At 39.2% G+C, this 18081-nt stretch overlaps 1 pseudogene; it reads left to right on the top strand.

Moving 5' to 3' along the window:
* Positions 1-12391: 12391 nt before the first annotated feature.
* Positions 12392-13498, top strand: LOC119531418 (annotated as a pseudogene).
* The last annotated feature ends 4583 nt before the right edge of the window (positions 13499-18081 follow it).

Here is an 18081-nt window from a genome sequence, read left to right as displayed (position 1 = left end):
GGAGACACTTGGAGCTGCAGACAGAAGGATGTTTGGACATGTTAAGCTAAGAGATGAAGCCCAGAGTTTTCCCCAGAGAGGCTAAGAGAGGACCTCCAGATACTTAGAAATGCCATGGGGGAAAGAAGCATGTATGCACAGGAGCTGAGAGAGAGGAGCTAAGACAGAAAGAAGCCCAGAGGCACTTTGGAGAAAGCTATTTTGAAACACAACCAGGCAGCAAAGGACCAGCAGATGCCAGCCATGTGCCTTCCCATCAGACACCATCAGCCATTCTTCAGTGAAGGTATCCTCTTGTTGATGCTGTAGTTTGAACACTTTTACAGCCTTGGAACTGTAAATTTGTAACCTAATAAATCCCCTTTATAAAAGGCAATTCATTTCTGGTATTTTGCATAACACAGCCTTAGCAAACCAGAACAGCAGGTAAGGGTGAAATGTGAGATTGCGTAAGAGAAAAATGGTGTACCTTATGTTTGAGTTGGAATTCTTCGTAGCATAGACAGCAGGCCATGGAGAGACAAATTATTTATACGCCAGTGCAAGGCAGGTTTCTCACCAATAATTAGAGGTGACTCAACATCTATATACATTGTGGTAATTTATGTTTTCTTCTGAACTTCAATTAATTGTTCTCTTCAGAGTATCTACAGCTTAGCAACCTAAATTACTCTATATTTTTCCATTTTAAAGTATGTGTAAAGTAATGTGAATAGAAAGGAGAGAAAACTTCATTTTTGTAACATAAAACTTCTTGAGTTTTAGAGTATAAAATGAGTAAGCCCTGAGAATGATATTTTTAGTGTCAAATCACATGACAAGGCACTGGCTTCTGTAAGGATACTCAGTTTCACAAATTTGAATTCATTGAAGTAATAAGAACACTTGGCAAAGATGTAAATCAAAAGGAGAGAAAGGACTGAGATTTCTAATCATACAGCTAATGCCTTGGAAACAGATGGTAACAAGAAGAAAAAGCTTGCTATTCCATAAAACTTAGAACACAAGTTGTTCTTTAATGTGACCTAAATTTTTCAGCTTGGTTTCTGGTACCACTGACTGGCACAGAACAGCCATCATCCTGTTTCATATTTTCAGGAATTCATTCATTCACAACTCTTGATTGTCATTACTGCCTGATACGTCATATACTTCTTTTGCTCCTTATACAAATCAAAGGCGATGGTAATTTCAGCCACAGTTTCAAAGTTACACATGCAACTTCTCCCCAGGCTTTCTGATTTTTGTGATCAATCATCAAATTATACTAGAATCCAGACTCTAAAGGTGGCTGTTTTAGTAAATAGTAATCACAATTTAGTTTAGAAATTCACTTTGCAGCTCAGTGTACCACCGGGTAAAAGCAAATTTTAAATAAACAACAGGTTTTCAATGGTAAGACGAAGAGTATGTTCATGTACCGTATTAACTGCAACACCAAGTAATAAGGGCATTTTGAAAAACTAAAGCAGATATTAAGGGGCCTGGAGCAACAAACTCATCAGGGACATTCACTTAACTTTTCCACTCAAGTAAAATTTATCCATGGCCAATCATGAGCATCTCAAGTAGAGAAAATTCTTTGTTTTCCACCATGACTGGTGTCTTAGTTTGCCAGACTGCTATGATACCATACAATGGGCAGGTTTAAACAATGGGAAGCCCAAAATTGAGATATCAGCAAGGCTTGCTGTCCCCCAAAAATCTGTAGCATTCTGGTGCAGGCTACTAGCAACCCTTGGGGTTCTCTGACTTGTATCTCTGCCTCCTGTCACATGACCATGTCCTTTCCCTTCTGGCTTCTGTGACTTCTGGATCCTCTTTATAAGGCCTCCTATAATCCAGACTAAAATTCACCCTCTTTCAGTTGGGCCACATCTTAACTAAAAACAGCATCTTCAAGAGGTCCTATTTACAATATTTACAATGGATTCACACCCACAGGAATGTGCATTAAGATTAAGAACATGCTTGTTTTCTTCCTGGATTACATAATTCAGTCTACAACAGTTCGGAAAAGTTAGTTTTATTAAATATTCTGGCCAATGACAATATCAAAAAAGTAAATTTGTAGGTCTAGACTTCCAACTGACCTGAGCCCAGTCATGCTTGAAGTATCCAGGGATCCTTTGAAAACTGAACTTCTTTTCACCAGGTTCTGCACTTATCACTCAGAAATATGCTGGAGTTAGTGGAGACATACACTGCATCAATTACATGGACCTGGTGAGAAGGCAGGCATACAGGGAATCTGGAACAGTTGGGAGAGGCCAGGAGCAGGGCTGGGAGAGTAAGGTGAGGCCAATGAGGTTCCTAGGAGGCAAAATGTAAGGAGGTGCTCGTGCTCAGGTGCAACACTGCACTTGCACCCCCAGAGACGGAATGCCTCCTTAAATTTTGTGCTTCAGGCTATTTACTCCACTCACCCTAGTCCTGGCCTTGGCAAGGAAGATACAAACAGGCAAAGGAAATATGAATGTGTACCTGATGATACCCACAGGCCATGCTGGTGCTTCTCTGAGAGCTGTAAGTCCCCATGGGAAACTGTGGGGATCTGGGAAACATTTACCTCTGTCTGGGAGCATATTGCTTTGTCTGATTTATGCAATTACCTGTCTAGAGATAAATTTCGGTGTCCTTTGCAATTAAATAACTTTACATCCACTGTGTCTCTTGGCATCCTTTCATCAATTACATCACTGTCCTGTGGTATCACCTATGCAACACAATGCTAAAATAAGATCCAAAATCAAAGTACAGAAAATCAAGGGCAGCATTAGGAACATCAGTGATTGTGCTGTAGGTGTAAAGTAGCAGCAGACAATCACAGACCTATGGGAAGAAGGCTATGTAAACTAGGTTATTTTCTACATTCACCAAAAAATTCTACTAGTTACTTGAAAGTTTCATAAGTTTTTCTCAATTCTTTTTGCTTTTTATATGCCCAGAAAATAAATCAGCATGTTAACAGTTCCAAATAAAAATGAGTAATTCAAATACTTTTCCCGTCACGTAACAGGATAGCCAAGGAACACCAAGGATTGTGGCAAGTCAGACTCCTGGGAGAAAGCAAGCCTTGCCAATAACTTAGTTTTAGTCTTCGTTTAGTCTCAAATCATGAGCCAATACATTCCATTGTTTAAGCTAACCCATTATGTAGTATTTTTCATAGCTGCCTGCTGAAGTAAGACAGAAGGGATGTCTGGAAGGCAGGTCTCTATACGTGGTTTCCCCAGCACAGTAGTCAGATTTCTCATATGGTGTTTCAGGGCTCCAAAAGCAAGTGTTCCAAGAGACAGGAAGTAGGAAATGCTGATCTCCTAAGGCCTGGGCCTAGACACTGGCCCATCATCACTTTTGCTGTAGCCTGTCAATTGTTGTCATAGAGCCCATCCATTTTCAAGGTGAGGATAACAGACCCCACCTTTTGATGGGAAAAGTGTCAAAGAATTTTTGGCCATCTTTATCCCACCACTCCTAGACATCATCCACATAGAATGTCACAACACACTAGAGCAGTGCCTGAGATTCCCAGCCCCCATGGAGCACATTTTAAGTTCTCATTTTGGACTGAGTGTGTTCGTGATTAACTTCCTCAAAGGAGATGGGGACAGCCAGACCAGATTCTCAGGGAATCAGAGAAGCTACACACCAGGGCTATGTGAAAGAGTTGGGAAGGTACCTGGAACTCAGCTAAGCCCTGGGCAGTGGGGAACAAAGCTGAAGACAATATCGAGGCTGTTTGACATGGTTTGTCTACTACTTCACTGGGACACCCTGATCAAGGCACCCAGTAAAAGCCATGTGGCTAAATCTTATGGCCATATTTCTGTCTTTAACTTACATGACTTCTGAGTAGGACTGGATGGAGCTGAGCAGTATCTCATTCTTTAAATGTCATTGGGTCTTGGTTTCCATCATAACATACATTCCTGGTTTTCCTCCTACTTCAAGGTTAATTTTTTCTCCATCACTTTTTTGCTTTCTCCTCCTATGCCAAATCTCTAAAGCTGGGGTGACTCAGGCCTTTTTCCATGGCCTTACGTCTTCTGAATCTACAAGTTCGTCCCATGCACTAAAAGATCCAAAGAGGGATATATTCCAAGTTTAACTCCAGCCTGGACTTCTTTTTATGGACACCAGGCTCATGTTTCTGGACCCCAGGCTCATGTTGATATTTCTGCTTGGATCAAACTTAATGCAATCAAGCAGAATTCCTGATTTTCCCCACTAAGCCTATTTCTCCCCTGGTCTTTCCTATCCACCAAGTTGCTCAAGCAAAGACAAAGGAGTTGTCCTTAGTTTGTCCCCTTTCCTTCATCCCCCCCATCATCCTCTCATCCCCTAAGCCTTCCCTCGCCCACCACAGCTAATCTATTGGTAAGTTCTCTCAGTATTAACTCCAAAATGTGTCCAGCTATTTTTGCTATCTGTACTGCCATCTCTCCCCTTATCTGCAGCAAAAACCTAAGAGCTTTTCTGTCTCTACTCTTATCCCTTTATATTCCTACCTCCCTTTGGCAGTCAGAGAAATTTTAAAATAGAATCAGATCATGAAAGCCCTCTTTTAGAAACCATCTACAGCCCCTCAATACTTAGAGGGTTACCCACCCTCCTTACCATAGCCCCAAGCCCTACATGATTTGGACCCAACTACCTTTCCCATGTCATTATTTGGATTCTGCTCCTCATTCACCATGGACCAGGCTTCCTGGCCTCCCTTATCTTCTCTCTGCCTGGAACACTCTTGTTTAGCTGCTTCGGCCTCACTCTTCAGGCAGTGGTTTGAACGGCACCTCTTCATAGTCCTTCCTTGACTACATTATCTAAAAAGAACCTACCCTGTATCATCCTCATAGCACTTATCAGAATCTATAATTTACTTACATATTTTTATTATTTATGTGTCATTGTATTTCCCTCTAGAAAAAAAATCCAAGAATTCTTTGTTAGTATTTTGTGTTGCATACCAGGGGAGAAGCATAAATTTGTGGAACACAAAGGCCCTGCAGGACTCTGCTGTCTTACTGTTTGCTACATTCCCAGAGTCTGACATAGTACCTCGAACTTGGTAGGTGCTCGATCAATATTTTTCAGTGAATGAATGAATGAATGTCTCTGGGCCTGCTATTTTGGAAAGCCACTTATGAGCTTTGGGCAGCTTGCAATCTGACACTACATCTATTCTGCTCTCCACAGATATACATGTTTATACATAGAAACTGAATGCATACTATTAAAACATGATCTATAATACCTGTGCCAGTTTGAATGTATTATGTCCCCCAAACGCCATTATCTTTGATGTAATCTTGTGTGGGCAGACGTTATCAGTGTTGATTAGATTGTAATTCTTTGAGTGTTTCTTTGGAATGCACCCCACCCAGCTGTGGGTGATGACTCTGATTGGCTAATTTCCATGGAGGTGTTGCTCCACCCATTTGGGGTGGGCCTTGATCAGTGGAGCCATATAAATGGACAGAGGGAACTCAGTGCAGCTGTGAGTGATGTTCTGAAGAGGAGCTACAGCCAAGAGGGACACTTGAAGAAAGCACAGGAGCTGCAGATGAGAGACAGTTTGAAGACAGCCGTTAAAAGCAGACTCTTGCTCCGGAGAAGCTGAGAGAGGACAGATATCCCAAGTGCAACTAAGAGTGACATTTTGAGGAACTGCAGCCTAGAGAGGAACGTCCTGGGAGAAAGCCGTTTTGAAACCAGAACTTTAGAGCAGATGCCTGCCACGTGCCTTCCCAGCTAACAGAGATTTTCTAGACACCATTGGCCATTCTCCAGTGAAGGTACACTTTGTTGATGGACTTAAGACTGTAACTATGTAACCAAATAAACCCCCTTTTATAAAAGTCAATCCATTTCTGGTGTTTTGCAAAATGGCAGCATTAGCAAACCAGAACAATACCCTTTTCCTGTTTAATTTTTTTGAGTAATGAATATGTTCAAGTGCTGATTGTGGTGCTGAATGCACAAGTATATGATGATATTGTGAACAACTGATTGTACACCATGAATGATTGTATGGTATGTGACTATATCTCCACAAAATTTCAGGGAAAAAATAATAAACAGAGGGATACAAGTGCTGGAGGAAACATGGAGAGAGGGCTGTAACTATTCATTGTGGAGAAGTAGAATGGTGTAGCATATCTGTAGGACAGTGTGGTGGTTCCACAAGAAGCTAAGTATGTGGGTGACATAAGGTCCTGCAACCTCATTACCAGGTATTTACTTGGAAGATCTGAGAGGAGGGACATGAATGGACCTTTGCACACTGGTGTTTATGGCAGTAGTTTTCACAATTTGCAATGGATGGAGGTGACCTAAGGGTACATTGACTAATGAACAGAATAGTGAACTGTGGTGTATGCATACAATAGAAAATTGAGGACTGCAAGAAGAAATGAAGTTGTGAGTCATACAACTAGGTGAATGGATTTTGAGGACAGCATTTTGAGTGAAGTATGCCAGAAACGAACAGACAAACATTATAATGCCTCATCTAATATGGACTAACTATAATGTGCAAACTCTGAGAATTCAATCTTAGAGCATAGATTATCAGGGGAAGGCTTAAAGTAAAGGTCCTAGATTGTAAGCTCTTAACAGCAGTCACATCTATTCACAAGTTGTAATGCTTATTTCTAAATTCTGAGATGCTGAGCTCTTTGTGTATAACCTAGTTAGTCTCTGGAACCTTGGGTATCTGTGTGACACCCAAAACTCAGAGCTAGAGCCTGGCAGCTATGGATGTCAGTATTACCTCATACAGCAACTGTTAAAAATGCTGAAAAAGAGTTCAGACTTCAATTAGAGATATGAATGAAGCAGATCTGGTTAGGACTAAGGCAAATGAGGCCAAAGGATAAAGGACGATATTCACTGTGTTTTAAAACTTCAACTTCTCGCAAGATCAGGGAAGAGATGTTTATTTGGTGCAGGATCTATATTTTCTGCAGCACACTGAATAATTTAACTTGTACCGTCAGTTTGTTTGAACACCATAAGTACATGGAGCTTTGAATGGGACGTGAGATCTGGTGGGTTTGTACAGGTTGGGGTGAAATCCTTATATATCCCAAAGTGATTTGGGCAGAGAATAAAAATATATTTGTGAGGCCCTCCTGAGGAACTCAGGAAAAATGTGGAAATGTTGGACTTCCCCACCTGGGTTATTACTGATATTCTCACAAACATTGAGGACTGAGAATTTGATATGCCGGGCCCTCAATTTGGAGGCTTTCCCTTATGAGGCTTGTTACTACAAGGGAGAGGCTAAGCCTACTTATAATTGTGCCTAAGAGTCTCCCACAGAGAACCTCCTTGTTGATCAGATGTGGCCCCTCTCTCTCTCTCTCTAAGCCAACTTGGCAGGTGAACTCACTGTCCTCCCCACTACATGGGACCTGACTCCCAGGGGTGTGTAAATCCCCCTGACAACACGGGACATGACTCCTGGGGATGAGCCTGGACCTGGCATCATGGGATTGAGAAAATCTTGACCAAACGGGGGAAGAAAGATGAAACAAAATAAAGTTTCAGTGGTTGAGAGATTTCAAATGAAGTTGAGAGGTCACTCTGGAGGGTATTCTTATGTGCTATATAGATATCTTTTTAGTTTTTAGTGTGTTAGAATGGCTAGAGGGAAATACCTGAAGCTGGAGAACTGCAACCCAGTTGCCTTGTTTCTTGAAGATGATTGTATAGCTTACACAGTGTGACCATGTGATTGTGAAAACCTTATGGCTCACACTCCCTTTATCCAGTGTATGGAAAGATGAGTAGAAAAATGGGGACAAAAATTAAATTAAAAATAGGGTGGGATGTGGAGATAGACTGTTTTAGGTGTTCTTTTTTACTTTTATTTGTATTTTTTTGGGAGTAAGGAAAATTTTCAAAAATTGATTCTGGTGATGAATGCACAACTATATGATGGTACTGTGAGTAACTGTACACTGTAGATGACTGTAGAGTATGTGAATGTATCTCAATGAAACTGTATTTAAAAAAGAATAGTTCATACTGATTTTTCTCTTTAAAAAAAAATTAAAGAGCAAACTATTGTGAAATTCACCAACAAGAAACCTATATTTAGTTTCTTCTCTTATTAAAAAAGGTCATTTTTTATTTTTGCAAATATTCATATTCTTTGTATAAATTTAAAAAATTAAAACAAAAATGACCTATACTTTCAGTCACTTATAATCATTTCAGATAGATAATAAATATTGTTTCATTTACTATTTTGTTTCCTTGTACTTCTTGAAATTTTTTCAACCCTGTGGACATTTCTTGGTATGGAATTTCAACTGATTTTATAACATATTTCCCAGAATCAGAAAAAAAGAACAATGTTCTAACAACTGGCAGAAATTTGAGGAAGCCTGAAGGACTATTTTGATGCTTTTAATTATCTTTACTAGCCTACTGGAATAAACAACCTCACTTAAAAGATTTTTAATCAGTTGATCAATAAAACATTACTGTTTGAGTTCTAAATTCTGTTTAAGTGTAGCACAAGAGTTTGGTTACTCAGTTAGAAGCCTGAATCACTAGAGCTTAAAATTAGTACATGTTACTCATTCATTCAATGTTCAGTCAACAAATATTTACTGAGCATCTACAGTATTTGGTCCCACAGCAGTTACTGAATCATAGTATTTCCTACTTTCCCAAAGCTTGGTCTAGTTGGGAAAGGCAGACAACAGATAGATAGTAAATGATAGCTATTAAGATAAGTAGATAGATAATGTATTGATAGATAGAGGTAGATAAATAAGCTACAATATGTTCAATGATAAGTGCTTTGGAGAAAAACATGGCTGAGCAGGATGATGGAGGATGATGTAATTTAATTTTTAATGGGGATAATCAGGAAAGGCCTCACTGAGACCTGAAAGAAGTGAGAGACCCAGGAATAGGGAAATCTGAAAGAAAAGTATTCCAGACAGAAGAAATACCCTTTGCAAAGGTTCTGAGATAGGAAAGAGACTGGTTTGTACTAGAAAGATCACAGAGGTTAGTGTGGCTGGAGCTGGGTGAGCAAGGGAGAAACCAGCAGAAGATGTGCTCATAGATATACCAGATTATGCTGGACCTTAGAGTATTGTAAAGATTCTGGCTTTTATAATGAGCATAACAAAAGCTACTGGGGCATTTGGGGCTAGTAATGTCAGCTTACTGAATATTTAAAAGGATCCCTCTGACTCCTGTACTGGAAATAGAGTGAGAGTTAGGGTCAACAGGAGAAAGAAGATTCAGGAGGTTACAGCAATACCCCAAGAGTGAGAAAAGTAGATATACGAGGGTCAAACAGCCAGATGGCAAGAGAGGTCAGATTCAGGATATATTTTGATGGTAGAGCCAACAGCACTTGGGGTGGATTTAGGGATAGGATGTGGACCATCCGAAAGTCTTAGGCCTGAGCAGATGGAAGGAAGGAGCTGCAATTTACAGAGGAGGAGAAGGCCATGGGAACCACGGGTTTCAAGGGAATATTAGGATCATCCAAGAAAATAGCAACGAAACAAAACAAAAAATGCATGGCTTACAATTGCAATAGAAATAATTGTTTGGCTACATTAAAAGGGAGAAGGCAGGAAGCAGAATGAACCAAAAATGAAGATAATCCTGGTACAAGTAGTTAACAGGATAAGTTGGGGTGTTCTGATGCCATATATTTTTATTTGAAATAGGTCTCTAAGCAGCTATCAGAGAGATTTGCCTCTCCCTCTCGACCCTCTTTGGAACAGCTTCTTAAAAGGATCAATTTGCCAACCAATAAAATACATTTCTACAAGCTTCAGAGCATGTTCAGTAACAAGAAGTAATTACTGATTTTTCTCTTGAGAAAGTTATTTTCGATCCTCATTAAACATTTCTCCAGATGTCCATAAAAATGGAAGGCAAGAGGTCAGAATTCTGCAACAAATACTACCCAGCTGTCCACTGATAGTAGTTGAGAGAAAAGTTAACAAACAGTTTTATGTGACATCCCCAAAATGGAGATCAATAAAAGCCATCCCTCCGGTGATCTTTTGATAACTACCTTGTGGAATATACAATTATAAGGCAGCCCCTCCCCTTTTCTTTAACAGGTACTTGAACATTCTTTCTAAATCCATGGACAATTTCCACAAAGTGTGACCCTGAGTTTAAGGCAATATTAGGTGTTCATCTGTATTTGTTTTGGTCAAGAAGTCCCAAGTTCCTCTAATTATCTCATCTCCCAAGTTTCTTCTCATGTATTTTCCATAAAAAGGAAATTCAGAAATAATTATGAGTCAGGCAAAAATCAATATAGTTGCTCGACCACCAGGCAGGTACTTTCAAACAAGCTCCAGCTGAGATGAACCCACTAGCTCAGTGATTCTCAGCTTTAGATGTATATTTGAATCCCATGAAAGCTTTGTAAAAAATATCCATGATCCAGCCCCATGATGAGAGATTTTTATATAATTGGTTTGGGATGGGTAAAACCTTCTCCATGTGATTCTAATGAATAGGAATGAGAACCATTGCCTAGAAAAAGCTACAAGCACAGCCTGTTTTGCAAGGAACTTCAACACTAAGAGAAAGAGGGTATGCTAAATGATGATGACGATGATCACAACGACAACGAGGACTGTGGACCAGTAGACACAATGGGCCAAATTCTTATATGATAGGAAAATTCAGGGGGTGGGGGGGGAAGGGGAGGGTGGATAGACAGAAAATGCAGGCAATGGAACTATTTAAATTTTTTTCAAGAAAAGGATAGATTATCTCTCTGTGGCAGTAGTGTACCCATCCCCACTACACAGCTTCAGGGTCTTTTAAAGCCAAGGTTTTAAATATTTAAAAAATATTTTTTAATTAAGAAAGTGTGGGTTTACAGAAAAATCATGCATAAAACACAGGTTCCCGTACACCTATATCACCCTGTTATTAACACCTTGCATTGGTGTAGTAACTTAGTTACAATTCCTGAAACTACATTTTTACAGCTGTACTATAAACTATAGTCCATGGTTTAACTTAAGGCTCACTGTTTGTATTGTGTAGTTCCATGTTTTTTCTTTAATTATTTTAGAAACATACATACAACTTAAAATTTACCTTTTAACCACTTTCTAATATAGAATTCAGTTAATTACATTTACAAGGTTGTTATCATCACCACCCTCAATTACTAAAACTTTTCCACTGCCCAGATAGAAACTTTGTACAGATTAAGTCGTAATTCCCTATTTCCTACCCACACCCAGTCCCCTGGTAACCTATATTCTAGATTCTGACTCTGCCTTTGCTTATTCTAATAATTTAATATCAGGGAAATCATTCAATATTTGTTCTTTTGTGTCTGGCTTATTTCACTCAACATGATGGTTTCAAGGTTCATCCATGTTGTCTCATGTATCAGAATTTCATTCCTTTCTACAGCTGAATAATATTTCATTGTGTGTATATATGAAATTTAGTTTATCCATTCATTGGTTCATGGAAATTTTGGTTGCTTCCATCTTTTGGCAACAGCGAATAATGCTGCTACAGACATCAGTGTGAAAAATCAGTTCTAGTCCCTGCTTTCAATTCTTTTGGGTATAGACTTAGAAGTGGGATTGCAGGGTCAAATGGTAATTCTAACTGAATTTTCTCTTCTTTTCTGGAAAAAGTTCAATATATCAAATACATTGTTTTTTAGTGTAGTTTTTAAATATATTTTTATTGTGAAATTTAACATATATACATAACAATGATAACTTTCAAAGTATGATTTAACAAGTAGTTAGAGAGTAAATTTCAAAGAATGTTAAGGGTTACAGGTCCACAATTTCAGTTTTTTCCTTATTGTGAAATATATGATATATATAGAAAGGTGATAACTTTCAAAGTACAACTTAATGAGTCACTGTAGGGCAAATTTCAAAGAATATTATGGGTAACAGTTCCACCATTTCTGTTATTTCCTTCTAGGTATTCTAATACCCTAGGACCTAAAAAAATATTTATATAAAGATATACTTAATTTTCTGAGGACTGACCAAACTTCCACAGCAGCTGCACCATTTTACATCACGACCAGCAATGAATGAGTGTTCCTATTTCTCCACATCCTCTCCAAAATTTGTAATTTCCCCTTTTTCAATAGTAGCCATTCTAACTGTTATGAGGGACAAAGATGGCATTATATACAGTAAAGGGGTCAATTCAAGAAGATGCAACAATTATAAATATATATGCACCTAACAGCAGAACCCCAAAATACATGAAGCAAATAATGTCAGATTTGAAGGGAGAAACTGACAGTTCTACATTAATAGTAGGAGACTTTAACGGTACAACAACAACCGTTTGTCATGACAAAGACATTCGAAAACGCCAGCAGATGCTAAAAGATCTAGTCAAAGTTATTCAGCAGGAGTCTTACATGTATAAGCTGAAACAACTTCAGGCAGAAACAGAATGAATTGTGAAGATGTTTGAAGATCCAGAAACTACAAGGCAAATAAAGTCAACCAGGGATGGTCAGATTACTGGGCAGACAAGCATGGTTTTATGCAGGAATATTTAGACACACTCTACAGGTATGCAAAATTCCAGTATGAATGTGGGAATTACTCAAGAGCAGCAGAGTATCTTTCCTTTTTTAGAGTGTTGGTTCCAGCAATGAAAAGAAATCCTTTGAGTCCACTCTAGGGAAAACTGGCATCTGAAATCTTAATGCAGAATTGGGATGCAGCCATGGAAGACTTCACACACTTAAAAGAGACCACAGATATTAATTCTGTGAGTTCTCCGCTCCAGTCTCTTCGGCAGCCAACACAGCTCATTCACTAGTCTCTGATTGTTTTCTTCAACCACCCCCAAGGCTGCAATAATATTATTGATCTCTACCTTTACCAGCCACAGAATCTTACTGCAATCCAGAAAATGTGTCCTCATATTCTCTGCTACTTGACTACAGCTGTCATGACAAACACATTCGAAAACGCCGGCAGATGCTAAAAGATCTAGTCAAAGGTATTCAGCAGGAGTCCTACATGTACAAAGATCCAATTAGAGTTTGTTGAATGTTTATATGTTAACTTTGACTCTGACGGAGCTCAGACAAAGATAAGAGAATGTGAATCAGTTCTTATGAATGACTTCTTCTTGGTGGCTTGTCTTGAAGATTTCATTGAAAATGATCGCCTCTTTATACTTGAGACTTTTTGTTACATACACCAATATATCAGCATTAACATGTTGGCAGATAAACTGAACATGATTCCAGAGGAAGCTGAAAGGTGGATTGTGAATTTGATTAGAAATGCAAGACTGGATACCAAAATTGACTCTAAATTAGGGCATGTGGTTGTGGGTAACAGTGCAGTCTCACCCTATCAAAAAGTGATTGAAAAGACCAAAAGCCTTTCCTTTAGAAGCCAGATGTTGAGAAAAACTTAATCAGAATAGTAGATCAGAGGCTCCTATTTGGACAACTCAGGACTCTGGCTTCTACTGAAGAAATGTAAAAAAAAAAAAAAGAAAGAAAGAAAACTGTAAAAGAAAGATGTGACATATATTTTAGAAACAATTAACATACTGAGTATAAATTTTGGAGAATTTGAATAAAATTGACTCCCATTAAAAAATCAGTAAGAGAGGGAGAAATGGAAAATTCACAAATATGTGGAAATGAAACAATGTACTATTAAACAACAATGGGACCGGTTAGAATGGCTGCCATTAAACAAACAGGAAACTACAAATGCTGGAGGAGATGTGGAGAAATTGGAACTCTTATTCATTGTTGGTGGGACTGTATAATGGTTCAGCCACTCTGGAAGTCAGTCTGGCAGTTCCTTAGAAAACTAGATATAGAGTTACCATTCGATCCAGCGATTGCACTTCTCGGTATATACCCGGAAGATCGGAAAGCAGTGACACGAACAGATATCTGCAAGCCAATGTTCATAGCAGCATTATTCACAATTGCCAAGAGATGGAAACAACCCAAATGTCCTTCAACAGATGAGTGGATAAATAAAATGTGGTATATACACACGATGGAATACTACGCAGCAGTAAGAAGGAACGATCTCGTGAAACATATGACAACATGGATGAACCTGGAAGACATAATGCTGAGCGAAATAAGCCAGGCACAAAAAGAGAAATATTATATGCTACCACTAATGTGAACTTTGAAAAATGTAAAACGAATGGTTTATAATGTAGAATGTAGGGGAACTAGCAATAGAGAGCAATTAAGGAAGGGAGAACATTAATCCAAGAAGAACAGATAAGCTATTTAACGTTCTGGGGATGCCCAGGAATGACTATGGTCTGTTAATTTCTGATGGATATAGTAGGAGCAAGTTCACAGAAATGTTGCTATATTAGGTAACTTTCTTGGGGTAAAGTAGGAACATGTTGGAAGTTAAGCAGTTATCTTAGGTTAGTTGTCTTTTTCTTACTCCCTTGTTACGATCTCTTTGAAATGTTCTTTTATTGTATGTTTGTTTTCTTTTTAACTTTTTTTTCATACAGTTGATTTAAAAAAGAAGGGAAAGTTAAAAAAAAAAAAAAGAAAAACAAGGAAAAAAAAAAAGATGTAGTGCCCCCTTGAGGAGCCTGTGGAGAATGCAGGGGTATTGGCCTACCCCACCTCCATGGTTGCTAACATGACCACAGACATAGGGGACTGGTAGTTTGATGGGTTGAGCCCTCTACCACAGGTTTTACCCTTGGGAAGACAGTTGCTGCAAAGGAGAGGCTAGGCCTCCCTATGGTTGTGCCTAAGAGCCTCCTCCCGAATGCCTCTTTGTTGCTCAGATGTGGCCCCCTCTCTCTAGCTAAGCCAACTTGAAAGGTGAAATCACTGCCCTCCCCCCTAAGTGGGATCAGACATCCAGGGGAGTGAATCTCCCTGGCAACGTGGAATATGACTCCCGGGGAGGAATGTAGACCTGGCATCGTGGGACGGAGAACATCTTCTTGACCAAAAGGGGGATGTGAAAGGAAATGAAATAAGCTTCAGTGGCAGAGAGATTCCAAAAGGAGCCGAGAGGTCACTCTGGTGGGCACTCTTATGCACACTTTAGACAACCCTTCTTAAGTTCTAAAGTATTGGGGTAGCTGGTGGTGGATACCTGAAACTACCAAACTACAACCCAGAACCCATGAATCTCGAAGACAGCTGTATAAAAATGTAGCTTATGAGGGGTGACAATGGGATTGGGAAAGCCATAAGGACCACACTCCACTTTGTCTAGTTTATGGATGGATGAGTAGAAAAATAGGGGAAGGAAACAAACAGACAAAGGTACCCAGTGTTCTTTTTTACTTCAATTGCTCTTTTTCACTCTAATTATTATTCTTGTTATTTTTGTGTGTGTGCTAATGAAGGTGTCAGGGATTGATTTGGGTGATGAATGTACCACTATATAATGGTACTGTAAACAATCGAAAGTACGATTTGTTTTGTATGACTGCGTGGTATGTGAATATATCTCAATAAAATGAAGATTAAAAAAAAAAGTGCTACTGCATTAAAAAATTAGCTTCAATGTAGTTATTTTAGGTTATTTGGTTTTTCTTATACCTTTGTTTTGATTATGGCTTTTTAATTTTCTTGGTGTATGGTAGGACATGCTGGAAGTATTGTAGTTATTTTTGATTTTTTTTTCTTAATCCTTTTTGTTTTTGGATATGGTTTATTAATTTTCGTGGGGCATGGTAGGAACATTTGGAAGCAAAGTAGTTATTTTAGGTTATTTGTTTTCCTTAATTTTTTGCTTTTTTTTGAAATGTTGTGTTTGTTGTTTGCTTGTTTCTTTTTTCAATAAATAAAGTTAAAAAAAAAAAACAATGGGTTATAGAGGGAAAAAATAGGAACTATCTTGAGGTGAATGAAAATGAAAACACAACATATCAAATGGCTACCTTTACCACAGGTCTTTATTTTTTATGCTACTTTGAACCATTGTCTGGCATCCTTCCCTTTCAGTGTGACGAACTCCCTTTAGCATTGCTTGCAAAACGGCAGGTCTAGTGGTCAGCTTTTGTTTATCTGGGAATGTCTCCATCTCTCCCTCATTTTTGAAAGAAAGTTTCACTTGATATAAAATTCTTGGTTGGCAATTGTTTTCTTTCAGCACTTTAAGTATTTTAACCTTCTGCTTTCTTGCCTCCATGGTTTCTGATGAGAAATCAGCACTTAATCTAATTGGGATTCCCTGTAGAAAACACATTGCTTTTCTCCTGCAGCTTTCCAAACTCTTTCCTTGTCCTCTCCATTCAACTTTGAACAGAAGACTCTGATGGGGCAGTTTTTCTTCATGTTTATCCTATTTGTTTTTCTCTGGACTTCCTGGAAGTGCATAATTAAGATCCCTTGCTAAGTTTGAGAAGTTTTCTGTCATTATTTCCTTCAATATTCCTTCTGCCCCATTCTCTGTTTCTTCTCCTTCTGGGACTCCCATAATGCATATGTCAGTGTGCTGGATAGTGTTCCAGAGGTCTCTTAAGCTATTTTTAAGTTTTAGAATTCTTTTTTCTTTCTGCTTCTTGGCCTGACTCATTTCAGGTGTCTTGTCTTCAAGTTTGCTGATTCTTCTCCTAACTCCAATCTACTGTTGCAACTCTCCTGGGAATTTTTCATTTTAGTTATTGTCATCTTCAATTCCAGTAGTTCTGTTTTGTTCCATTTTAAAATTTCTATCTCTTTATGAAGATTCTCCTAATGTTCATTCATTGTTTTCCTGAAATCCTTTAATTCTTCTCTGTATTTTCCTTCATCTCCTTGAGCATACTGAAGATTGTTTTTTAAAGTCTTTGCCCCACATGTCCACAGTCTGGTCTTCATTGATGCTTTCTTGATTTTTATCCTCTTCCTTTGGATGAGCCATCATTTCCTGTTTCTTTGTTTGTCTTCCAATCTTTTTTTGCACATTGTACAGTTTAATATTTTTAAATGTTAATTCTGGTATTTTTTCCCTGAGAGGTCTGTTTCTTGAGTTTGTAACCAGTTGGTGATATGACAGTAATTTTCTTGAGTGTCAGGAGCTGACAAAACCAAGCAAATATAAGCAAAAAAAAAAAACATCTTTCACTGTCTTAGCATATTTGCTTTGCATTGCCTGGTGCTCTCCCTTAGAGCTTGGTCCTCCTATCAGGCAGGTCAGCCTAAGCCAAACGCAAAGTGCAGGGTCTTCCTGTCTTTTCTGATCCTGTGTCTTGCCCTAGGCTTGTGCTTGCTAGTGGTCTTAGGAGTTCCCCTGTTTATAGGATTTTGAATGCCCCCTACACATCCCTGAAAACACATCTTCTTCCTCTTCTGGTCTTCCACTGCAGGACTTAAACCAGATAAGCCTTTGCCCCAATCTGTACACCTCAATCGTTTCTTACACTGCCTTCCCTGTCTCATGCTGCTTTTGTTTGGAGAAATTCTGGGAAAGGCACATGTCTTTCCCAGACAGAACAAGGCCAGGGACCCTCAATGGGAGTGCCATCTGGCTCCAAACTGTCCTAGGGAAGGGCTGAGGGAGAGGCTAGGAGATTCTTCCATGGCTCCCCAAAGCTGTGCTTTCTAGACTTGGCGCCTGCCCACCAATGCAGCCCTTCAACTCTGCAGCTCTCAGGAAGTGTACATCTTTAAGTCTCCTCTGCTGCCTTGTTTGGAGAAGTTTGGAACCATAGCTGCCTTCAGAGCCAGGACCCCAGTGACCTGAAGCAGCTAATCAAAAGCAGTGATTAGTGATCATCCTATGGCCACCCCCAAAGCCCCCACCCCTAGAATTTGGGAAGTAGAATTTTATGTCCCTCTCTGGCACCAGCAAGCTACACCAGGGGCCAGATCCCAGGGCTGCCTGCTGTGAGAGTGGGGAATGGGCGCTGATAACCACCACACAGAGACAGAAATTTACTGGTATTTACCATAATTTACCAGCTTCTTCCTCTCACGCTTCCCTGGATGCTGTACAGTGTTCTACTGGACTCCAGAGTTTTGAAATAGCTGATTCAGACAGTTCCTGACTGTTTAATCATTGTTCTTGTGGAGGGACTGATTCCTGGAGCTTCCTAATCTGCCATCTTCCCACAAGT

The sequence above is a fragment of the Choloepus didactylus genome, chromosome 4 (assembly GCF_015220235.1).
Source record: "Choloepus didactylus isolate mChoDid1 chromosome 4, mChoDid1.pri, whole genome shotgun sequence".
Lineage (NCBI taxonomy): Eukaryota > Metazoa > Chordata > Mammalia > Pilosa > Megalonychidae > Choloepus > Choloepus didactylus.
Note: the sequence above shows the minus strand (reverse complement) of the source record. Positions and strands in the feature narration are given on the sequence as shown.